This window comes from Leptopilina boulardi, unplaced genomic scaffold (assembly GCF_019393585.1).
Source record: "Leptopilina boulardi isolate dan_hultmark-lab unplaced genomic scaffold, ZJU_Lbou_2.1 LbouV2_384, whole genome shotgun sequence".
Taxonomy (NCBI): domain Eukaryota; kingdom Metazoa; phylum Arthropoda; class Insecta; order Hymenoptera; family Figitidae; genus Leptopilina; species Leptopilina boulardi.
In genome coordinates this window covers 1,786,853-1,799,198 of record NW_026137956.1, presented here as the reverse complement: position 1 = coordinate 1,799,198, position 12,346 = coordinate 1,786,853, and the positions used below count along the sequence as shown (strand labels likewise).

General features: G+C 26.5%; 1 protein-coding gene across 5 annotated transcripts in view; it reads left to right on the top strand.

Moving 5' to 3' along the window:
• LOC127288287 (acyl-CoA Delta-9 desaturase-like) overlaps nucleotides 1-12,346 on the top strand; it is an 87,393-nt gene that overhangs the window by 64,500 nt on the left and 10,547 nt on the right. Inside the window, exon 1 of one of the 5 annotated variants that reach the window (XM_051315651.1) lies at nucleotides 6,251-6,450. The exons of 3 other annotated variants lie outside the window; for them this stretch is intronic. The gene's annotated coding sequence lies outside the window, so the exon portion shown is untranslated. Of the gene's footprint in view, nucleotides 1-6,250; nucleotides 6,451-7,879; nucleotides 7,989-12,346 lie in introns of those variants that run through there. One more of the 5 variants, XM_051315655.1, reaches the window with a different exon arrangement.

The window sequence follows — 12,346 nt, the reverse complement described above, 5'->3', positions numbered from 1 at the left end:
TTTAATTTTAATAATACTTATTCAGATTTCAATGAATTTGTAATAATAATTCTTTGAAATAGGTGGTTCTCCTAATATGTAAATTAGACGTGAGAACAAAGAGATACGATTATCATTTGTTTTTATAATTTTATACTTTATTTTAAACTTTTTAACAAATCTTTAATATCACTAAATGCCTTGGTCCTAACTCAATTTCCTATACATGAGAAAATATATGTTACTCTCCACGAGAGAAAGAACCTTAAAAGCAAAAAATTTTAGGTTATGTTTATTGATAGTTTTAGCTTGATTAAACGTTCATTTTTAATTATGTGAAATCAAAATAAATTTTTATATATTGAATATTTTTAAAGTATAATGGAGATTTAAACATTAGATGGTGTATATTAATAACCGTATCTTTGTGTAATTTCAATTCAAAGATCACAAACATAACCTAAAATTTTTTGCCTCTTAAGGTTTTTTTGTCTCACGTCACATATAATAAATAAAAGAAATAAATGGCAAAAACGAAAATTATAATCATTTATATTAAATTAAATATAAAGAAAAGAATTTCTCTTAAATAAAGATTTTTTTAACAAAAAATTTGATAATAAAAAATAAAATATTTTTTTTTTATCGAAAAAAAGAAATGAAGTCCCACATGTTTGTTGAAAAAAAAAACCTTGAGGCATCAGTAAAGAGTTTGGCAATATCCACCTATTAAATATTAGTTTCCGTACTAAAATAATTTATGAATAGCAAATGTTTGCAACCTTATAGCCTTATAACGAAATAAGCGCTCGAGAATGTGCCAATTTTCTAAGCAAAACCGCGAAGAAAATAAAGGTCTTATATTTTAATAATAATAATAATAATTTTACAACTATACATAAAATTATGTATATTGTATTATAATTGATTTATAGTGATATAATGAATAATAAATATTATAAAAATTATTATTGTAAAATTTTTAAATTATATATATCCAAAGAAAAAATTTATTTCTCTCTGACATAAATAAATATTTATTTGGTTTAATACAACATTTTTATTGAACTTTATCTTTTTATATTATTATTTTCTTTATTTTATTATTTTTATTAAATTCTAATGTATTTGATTAGAATAAAAAAAATTACTGTACGAGTTTTTAGAAATAAAATAATTATGTACACCCCAAGAAAAGATTTCTTTGATTTAAAGAAACCAGTTTCTTTGACTTGTTTTCTTTGATTCAAAATAAAATTTTCTTTCAAACAAAAAAGCTTCTTAGTTTCAGAGAAAATTTCTTTGATTTAAAAAAATTTTCTTTGAATGAAAGTTTGTGCATTAAATCAAAGAAATTCTAACATTGATATAGAGTTAATGAAACATTTATTTGAATTAAATAACAAATTTCTTTAAAGGGAAGATAATTTTCTTTGAATCAAAGATAATTTGTTTGAAACAAATAAATTTTCTTTGAATCAAATAATTCTTTTTTCTCGGTAAAGAAATAATATAATATAATAATGATTATAATTATTATTAATTACATTACACTGAAAAAAAAATTCTGGTTAGGGTATATTTAACATTACTTTCTAGTTATGTTAACCAGAATTCTAGTTGACTTAACTAGAATTCTCGTTAAAATAACCAGAATTCTGGTTAACCTAACCAGAATCAAAATGTTAAATATACCCTAACCAGAATTCTGGTTATTCTAACTAGAATTCTGGTTATTCTAACTAGAATTTTTTTTCAGTGTATAAATATACGTTCTCTTGTCGTATATTTTGAATAATTAAATAAATAATTATATAAATTAAGAAAAAACATTATAAAAAAAAATCTTTCATTGACATCAATTTGAAAATTGAAAGTGTAAAACAAAAATTAAATTATTAATGAGACAATGCGTGTAATGAGCCAATAGAATATGATTATATTTTAATGATTTATTTGTTTTATGTAATACACGTTCATTTTACCGCCAATAAGTTAATATTATCATAAACGGAAATAGAAATAGTGAAAATAAAAAAAATACTTTTTTTTTAAAAAAAAGAAGTCGTAAAACGAGAATAGAAAATATTTAAATTTTTATAGTTAAAAATAATTTTTTTTTTATTGTTTCTACATGTTGACATGAAATTAACAAGAGTTAATGAACTGAATAAATTATTTTTGCTGTTATTGCAAAATGACAATAATAAAATGATTAACGAAATATTGTCGATCTTTGATTAAGCAATAAATTGCTATAATTAAATCTTGTCAATTTTTTTACGTAAGAGAAAATACGACAATTCTATAGAAAAATTAGATCGGAAATGTGAAACACAATGTTAAAAATTCTAATCACTTCTTTCTAAACAGAATAAATTAAAAAAAAAAGTTGTACAGAAAGAAAAATGTTCTCATTAAAAGAGGATTCTGCTTTTTTTTTACAGTCACTTTTCCTCTTTTATATATATATATATATATATATACGGGCAATAAAATTATTCCTGTTTAATTGAGAAGATTTTCCTCAATGTCCATTTTTTCAAACGTCACTTTGTAAACAGGTTAAAGGTTCGTGTAAAAAATAAAAGATAAGTTAAAAAATATTTTTTCTATCAAAAAAAATTTTTTCATTTAGAGAGAAAAATAATTTCAATTATTATCTATTATTTATTTATTAGCTTTTTGCGATGTTTAATAAATCGAAATTTGAAATTAATGAAACAAAAATGAAAACTTTCCTTTAAACATTTTCTAAATCAATAAAAAATAAATCACGATATATTTAGAACTGTTTAGAAATTCATTGAAACAGATGGTAAAACTATTATATCTATATAGTGCGAATTAATGGCATCTGAAAGTGATTTTGCCAAAATCGAGAAACTTTCATTTGAAAAATATCATCCTACATTGGTAACCGGTCTAACGAAATCGAGTTTATCTTTCAATCTCAATATAACAACTCTTACACCCATTGATATAAAAGTTATATGTAGATATTCAATTTCATTTGCAGAAATTATATTTTCTTTAATTTAAAAATTTATATAGATATACTTTTATAAATTAAAAAAAAAAAAATTTTTTTGTCATTTTTTTAAAGACTATTTTTTAAAATTTTGATAATTTATTATTAAACTTATCGATTTAACAGCATGTGATTGTTTATACAGTGTAAAAAGTTCCACAAGTTATTTTACAACGTCAGAATTTGGAAAAAAGTGACCATCATTCATACACTATAAAAAAAAACTTTTAGCACGTTGTAAATTTACAAGCCAAAAAATCAGAAGGCAACATAACCTAAAAGTTGTTTTTATTTTCTAAATTTTTCACTTATTATGTCTCTTGCAGTTAAATAATAATAATTACTAGTAATTAAGTTACAGAAAAAAATTATAAGTTTTTGTTAGAAATTAGATATACGCCCGTCCTTATTTGTAATTAGTTCAATTAGAGCGCCACTAGGCGGCACTGTTTTGATTATACACATGCGTCGCTGTGATCTTACTATTACTACTTCTGTGATCTTCTCCAAATCGTTACGCCGGCACCTCGTGTTCTCACATATACCTAATATAATTCCCCACTTGGAAAGATTCCCCGGAAAGTGCGCCCTAGAGGTTCTATCAGAATTCCGCCGGAACTTCCAACGTAATTCTGTCGGAATTTCATCGGTGTTCCAAAGAATTTCCGATGGGATTCTGACGGAGTTCCGACGGAATTAGAACTCTCAAATTAAAAAAAAAGTAATCGGAATTCCGTCGGAACTCCGTCGGAATCCCATGGGAAATTCTTTGGAACTCCGATGGAATTCCGACGGAATAAGGACTCTAAAATTTTGAAAAAAAATTAATCGGAATTCCGTCGGAATCCCATCGGAAATTCTTTGGAACTCCGATGAAATTCCGACAGAATTCTGATAGAACCTCCAGGGGACACTTTCCGGGGAATCTTTCCAAGTGGGTCATTTCTATGTTACTTAATTACTAGTAATTGACTGTTGGGGATTTGTTTATGTATTTTAATATCATAAAATGGTATTTTACAATAATAAAACTATATTTATTTATAACTAAAAGAGACATTATAAGTGAAAAATTTTAAAAATAAAAACAACTTTTAGGTTATGTTGCCTTCTGATTTTTCGGCTTGTGAATTTACAACTTGCTAAAATTTTTTTTTTTAATGTTGGAATGATGGTCAGTTTATTCCAAATTCCAACCTTGTAAAATATAAATTTTTTGAGGTTATGTTATCTGTAAATTTATGTCTTATAAATTGCAAAATTTTCCATATATATAGTCCGTTTTCACCGTGTGGATAAATTTAATCTTCCAAGAAGTTAAAAGCAGTGTATATATTGCGCCTGCGCAAAATGTTTGTTAACAGCTGTATAAAGTTTCTGCGCAGACGCAGAATATATCTACTGCCTTTAACCTCTCGAAAGATTAAATTTATCTACACGGTGAAAATGGGCTCGTAGTTATGATTCCGTAAAAATTTATATTTTTCAAAGTTCAAAATAATTTGAATATCTTGTTAACCAATGTCCTTTAATAAAGGTCAAAATTTTTCTTTATAATTTTTTCTTTTCAAAATTACATAATTCTTTGACCTTTAAATTTTGTCTTTTCTAAATTCTTGAAATATTAAATGGGTTGATATTGCTGCAATTTTAGATGTTGTTTGTGTATCGACAAAAATAAAATTTTTGATTACACCGTCCCTCCAAGAAAATGAACCATTTTTACCTAGAGAGCTGAATATGATTGAAATTGATTAGGATTTTCCATAAAAACTGCTTCATAACATAACCTTAAATTCATAACCAAAATTGTATTTTACTATATTATTTTTTATTGTTTGTAAATCATAAATTCGAAAGGGAATTTTTTTTATTTTCCAGTATAGGAAGCGAAAAAATTAAGATGAATTGAAAATTTTTAATTCTTTTGAATTCCATTTATATGTACAATTCTTTTTTATTCATTTGGAACAATGAAAAATAAGCTCTATTCAATTCTGTTCAATGCGATTTAAAAATTTTATACAGAAAAAAAATTTGTTGGTCCAAGGATTTGAACCCTTGATTTTTAATGTATAGAAATCGAACAACTTGTCCGCGCAGCTAATTTACATTTTCAATGAAAAATTAAAAAAATTTCAATTGTTTTTAATTTCTCGCTTCTTACTGAGTGATCAAAAGTTAAAGTACAAAGGAAAGGTAGACTGGAACATTTTTTCGAAATTTTTCGGAAAAATAAGAAAATACATATTTTTTTATTTCTTTATTTGATAAAAATTATGGAAGTTATATGTTTTTTTTTTTTAATTTAGCGTAGTCAGAAGCCGAGTATTTTTGAAATACGTTTTTCTCTGATCTACTAAGAAGATAAAAAATAATATTATAAATGAAATTCATTCGATTTTTCTTTAATATTTTAAATACGTAGTAAAAAAATAACATCGAAAGCATCTAAAAAATTGTAATTAAATCGATTTTGACAAAACGTATGCCAAAAGAAAGCTTAAATATTCTATTTTTTATTTTCGTAAAGTTTATAATGGACATTTTTAAGGATTTTGAGAAATTAATTAAAATTTTTAGACGTTTCATATAGGTTAAAAATGGTTTGCAATTTGTATGAATTGAGAACCACTTATTTAACAGAGCGGACTTTGTTTTTTAAATTATATTTTCATTAACTTTACATTATTTCATTGACATTAGAGATCGTAAAAACAAATGCCCATTTCAACCTCTAAAACGTCTGGGAATTTTAATTAATTTCTCAAAATCTTTTAAAATGTTCATTATAAATTTTACGGAAATAAAAAATAGAATATTTAAACTTTCTTTTGACATATAGGTTTTGTCAAAATCGAAGACAACTTGTTTTGAGATATTTAGAATGTTACCCTTAAAACTAAATTTTTCATACTAATAATTAAAAATTAAAAAAAAATTTTTTTTTTTACAATAATAAAGATTAGAAATTACAAACAAGTCTCTATGAGTATTTTCTCGTTTAATTTTATCCCCCTTGAGTAGAATAGGTTTATTAGGCAAAAAGGTAAAATTGTGAAAAAAGAAAGAAACAGAAAAACAAGTATTCATATTCATGAGGAAATCTGGGTGAAAAAGTGAATGTATTGGATGAAGAGTACACATCATGATTTGGTGATATTTTTTTTTTTTTTTTTTTTTGGTCAAGACGATAAATAGAGAGAAGGGGGCACGATAGGTTTTGTCGTCCGCATGGTCTTTACGGGGCGTAGAGTGTGATCCTGATAAGTGGGACATAGTCTCTTGCATCCTCCGTATTCCAAAGTGAACTTACACGGAGATCGGAGCATCTCTTATAGATCCGACAAACAGTGCCTTTTTCTCGGTGTGACTAGTGACGTTTTCACGAATTCAAATTTCGAGAGAAACTTTCCCTTAAGAGACGTTTAGTGACAGAAGTAAGTTTTCAAAAAAAAAAAAAAAAAGTGCGCTTTTATTATTTTCTTTTTTTTATGACTAAAGTGTTAAAAAAAGAAGTATATAAAATTTAAGGCACGTTAAAACTACCTTTTCAAGTGCTTTCTCCATATTTATTGTCTTAAAAAAGTGTTCCTTGCAAAACTGTAGTTTTCACAAAACCGATTTTATCAAAAAAAAAAAGTTTCTTTAAATTAGTAATTAACTTTTTTTAAACAAAATTTCCGCTAAAAAAATTATTTAAAAATTATTATAAAATGGATCTTTATTTTGCAGTAAAATTTATAACAAAATTATTATTTTTTAAATAATTTTTAAATAATTTTTCAATAATTTTTAAATTTTACTACTTTTAATTAAACAAAATGTTCTATATTTATATTTAATTATTTTATTAGGCATATTTCTTAAAAAATTTATTTATTTATTTAGATTTAAAAACGGGTGATTTAAGTAAGAAATAATATAATTTTTCTTTAAACCATAATATTTAGATAAAAATATAAACTTTTTTTTTAGTTGCAAAATTAACTATAGAGAAACAAATATTTTTTTATAATATGTTAAAATAGTTAATTTTTTCTAATAATTTACAAATTTTAAGAATTTTTTTTAAATAAATATTAATAGGAAGTGAATTTACTTCTTTTTTTGGGCAATAAAAAATTTTTCGAAAGTTATTACCACTTGCAAATAAATTGTAGTAATAAATTAAACATATATATATATATATATATATATTTGAAAAATAGAAAAAAAATTCTAGAACAAATGAAAACTAGAAAATAGTGCAACTTAAAACACTAAGCGAATATAATTATTTTACTACTTGGATTTCTTCTTCTATTCAACAGAAATTACGTACGTAATAGAAATATTCTTTTATAGTTGAAGAAGAGAAAAAAAAATTACACCATTTTCAATATCCAATTTAAAATAAATTTCTCCTTATTTTTAAGTGCAAAGAAATAGTGAATTTTTTTATTTTAAATTTATACAAAAAAAAAAAAATTGAAAATTTACAAATTAAAATTGCATAACATTAAAATTATTTTATATTAATTATATTACATATTAAATTTATAAACTAATTGCAAAATTAATTAATAATTAATTTTTTTTTGGTCGTTTTGCAAAATTTTGCAAAAAATAAATTTTTTTTTTCAATTTGAAAAAATTGCAATTCAATTGTAAATAAATATAAATGAATTTATTTCTATCTACATTTATAAAATAAAAAAAAACTTATTTTCTGACTAACAATGTTTAAAGGAAAGTAAACATTACTTCTTGTATCTAAAGAATATATTTTTTTCGAGTATTTAACTTTGTCATTAGCATTATCTGTAAAAGTACTTTAATTGTAGTTGCATTGCAATTTTTTTTCAGTATCGTGACACTCGAGAACAAACGAAGGTTGTAAAGAAGTTCTGTTGTGATATTAAAAAAAAAAAAAAAAAGAATAAAAGTGTAAAATTTAACGTAACAAGAAAAAAATCATCCCCTTTGTTATTATATAGTTAGTAAAATTAATAACAATGATTCAATTTTAAAAATAAAACAGCTTCATTAACTTTTATTTCTATCGTTAATAAAATAATTTTCTATAAAATTGATTAAATACTATTTTAAAAAAAAACTTACACTATACAAAAAAAGAAATTAAAATTACTATTATTGACATTATCAACTTTAATTATTATGAATAATTTATTTATTTTATTATTATTATTATTATTAATAATATTGATATACTGATTTTTATATTTGGTAATAGTATTTTAAATTATGTTCAAGAATTTTAAATCCACATAGAAAAAGCTGAAACTGAATGATTATATAGAAGATTAGAAAAAAACAAACTAGAAAGTGTGATGAACTAATTTATTAGGTTATTAGAACAGTTATGTGAATAATTTAAAAATTTTATTTTAAGATATGAGGATGTCAAAAATTATAATATGTAAATACATATTTCGAAGAAATATACGATTATATATTCCTTTAAAATATTTTCGTTAATAATTTCATATTAAACGTGGCAATTTTTTTTTTATACAACAATGAAGAAAGAAACAGAAAGTTATTTTTTACATACAATTATAAAGAAGAGTATATTTCATGATACATGCTCTAAATATATACAGGGTGTTCCAAAAGTATAGAAACTTGCAAATATCTCGAAAATTACTCATTTTCGTGAAAAATATTCAAAACTAAAGTTGTCTCCAAAAAAAAAATCTAAAATTTTTGAAGCCAAAAAATTGGTCCCAGGACCGAACAGTGAAAAAAGAAGTGTCACGAAAATGCGTACTTTTCGAGATATTTGCAAGTTTCCATACTTTTGGAACACCCTGTATATTGAATTGCGTAGAGCAAATGTAAACAAATTTAATATTTTCAATTAATTATTTTTTTTCACAAGGAGAGAGGAAGAAACAAAAATTTATTTTATTTGTGGGACTGTAATGGATTTCTATGGTACTAAAACGATTTGTTTCTTAGTCGAAAAATTTTACTGAAATTCAAAATTTTGTTCTTTGGTTTAGTTGCTTTAGGTTATTCCTTTTCCTTTCCGTATAGAAAAAGTTGAGTAGAGTTTAAATTTTACTAGTCACATAGCTAACTTATTAGTTCTTCTAGGCAAATATATAATATTATATGCTGTAGGAAATTTTATTAGCTAACATCTCTTAGCAACTGGAGTTAATTTATTTTTTCCGACTACTACTATTCTAGTAGCTTTATTTCTTCACACTGCAAAAAGAAGTATCTTATTTTTAAGATGTTTTGATAGCGTCTTCAAGACATCGTAAACATCTTAATGACTTAAAAACGCTACCAAAACATTTTAAAATAAGATACTTTTTTTGGCAGTACAGGGTCCCTATGGAGGACCATGAACTCAATGTCTATTCTGAATATTCTGCAACATTTGTTGCTGTCAAGTTTGAAGCATACATCCGATCTGTCTACCGTCTTATAATCTCTGCCTATGTGGCCATATCCCCGGCATCGATGTCACCAAAAGACCATTACTCTCCATCTGATTGACAATTGATACAGCCTAAATTTATGCGTCCCAATTTCCAATTTTGTCTGCCGAAGTCCAGTTACCTGTTTTACACCTCACAACCATAATTCTCCTTCTGGCTCAACGTAAATCCAATCTTTATAATTCATCCAAATTGGATTTTTAGCCAAGACTTTTAATTTGTCCGCCTCTTCTTGATCGGTGACAACAACTGCGAATTACATCCCTTGCTTATCGGGTTCTAAGACCGTCACCTTCTTTTGTCTTTTTGAGTCCTACAAAAGCCTGCCGTATTTCTTCACCATCGTCGTGGAAGATAAAGGTTCCCAATTAAGACTCCTGCCAGAGAATTCACGGTACCATAGAGATTCGGATACTTATATGGAGAATTAACTCCATCCGAAAATTTGGGTTGAACTCGTAGTGGCAGTAGTTAATAGCCCACATCGCTTAGGACTATTTTTGGGTGGTTTAGCGCCATCGGAGTTGTTCCACTCTCTAGGTCTCAACGGTCTTAACTTGGACAGCGTCCTGCTTAGCTGTTAGGGATTACAAAAGACTCGGCCCTCATCGAGAGTGTGCAAAGTCCTTACCAGCCTTTTAGGAATTAGGTGTGTTCTAATTATCCAAAACATAAGGTTGATCAACGTTGTTCGAGAGTATTTCGGCACCGCGAGCATGGGATCTGTGTGGGTATACTTGTACAGGAAGATCTTGCATATTAAACTTGAAAGGTTATGTATTTCTTCATCCTTGGTAAGATTCCAGGACACTAATCTTCAGTGTAACCATTCGGTCAGCCATCTGCGTTTTACTGGACCTTCTTGATAGATGCAGATTACCTGATTGGTTTATCGTTCCTCAGCTAGGGAGCCTCCAATGCCAAGGGAAGCTACTTGTGTTCTAAAATGATTTCTACAGAAGATCTCATTTGTCGAGTCCTCTGGTCGCCTTTTTCCTTACTGCCTTGGTCTAGCTTCGGCTTTTCAATCGACTCTCTTCGAGCCTTTGTTAAAGGTGCGCTTCAACATTCTTCTTTGGTTCCTTCGTCACATTAGAACTACTGCGACTTCTATTTCTCTTTCAAAACTCTAGAACAATAATCCTGATTACATAAAATCTGTACAGTCTAACTCTCTGATCGTGGATGAATTTTTCCAATACAAATTAATTCTTAGTAGAATTAATCTTTCTCCTTCTTTACTTTCTTTGTAATAAACTTTGTCTCCGATTCCGCCGCATATGGAAGGTGTAAAAATTTCTTACGAAAATTCTCGAATACTTTAGGGACTTTCTATTCAATTCGTTCACCCCAAGTCGAATGCTTTTATTTGTTTCTGGCAGTTCGAAAAAAAACCTTTGTCTTAAGAAAGTACGTTTGAGTAGAAACTGTGTATCTTTGAAAAATTTTTCGAACCAACTCAACGGTTTTGAACAGTATTTAGATTGGTTTTAAAAATTTCTCGAAAGATACGTAGTTTCTACTATGTACTTTAAATATGGATTTCTTCAAAACTGCTAGAAACAAATAAGATCATTTAACAAATTAAACAATTTTAAGACTATATTCACAAAAATAGATATATTTAAAAATATCAATACAACAAAAAAATTAAAAGAAACCTTTCGAAATTCTTCTTGAAAACAAAATTTCCAATAAATACGTTCAATTTTTTCTTAGGCTACAAAAATTAATCGAATAACGAAAGTTATTTTTCGGTTATTCTAATGAAATATCAAATTCTGTCATCAAATGAAAGTAAAGTCAAATTCTTGAGATTTTTTTCAATTTGTTTTTATTTCTTTTACATTTCATTATAATTCCCAATTGGTTTTTGAATATTTGGTTGGAAATAGAGGAATAGATATATGTATACATATAGGTGTATAATAATCGTAAGAATGGTCCTGGACTAAGATTGGCATTGACCTCCAAGACGCCACTGACCTCCTTTCGAAAGAACCCGTTCATGTTGTTTCTGAGCTCTTTCGATGACCGCTTCTTTCTCTCCCACTTCCCGATTCCACTCATCTCTGTTCTCTCTGTGTATGTGCGTATCAGGTACCGTTTATTGTATATCCAAGTTTTCGCTTTAAGTATAGAACAGCACTTTTACTTGAAGCAGCTTCCATGCAACCGTTTCTATCTCATTTCCTATACATATATACACACACACGTACAGTTACTATCGAGTTTCACGAGCAAGCTCATCTGCGCTGCTCTCACAGGAAAAATTTGAATCGCTATATGGTTAAGTAGCGCGAACATTCGTGCGTCACAGCCACAATCAACGTGATGGATTTCATAACAAAAAAAAAAATTACACTTTTTTCGGTCTTCATTTCAAAAATTTCAATTTAAACTACCAAAATTTCTTCTGCAAACTGTTGCAAAAAACACACATTCCAGAAATAAAATTAGATTTGTACATGGCTTAAAAATTGATTAATTTTTCCTTTGAAGTATAGTAAGAATTCCAAAAATGACAACAGAAAAATTATGTCTTGTCTGTCTGTATATATGCAAATTTTTTTCTACAGCACGCTAATCACTTTGACCGAATCAAGTAAAAATTCTCAATCTGTTAAATGTTGACCTAATTTAAAATCACCAATTATTAGAAGAAGCAGTAAATTATGTATGAATAAAAATTTTTTAAAGTCAAAAATATTCGTAGAAACAATAAAATTAAAAACTGTAAACAAAAATTTCTCCCATGTGCGAACTTTGGGCCAAGAGGAAGTTAAATTTTGTGGCCATTTATGTTTGAAAATTAAATAAATCTAAACTATGGGCAAACTATAGCGACATCTCTTGAACTATGGGCCAAGAAGAATTTAAA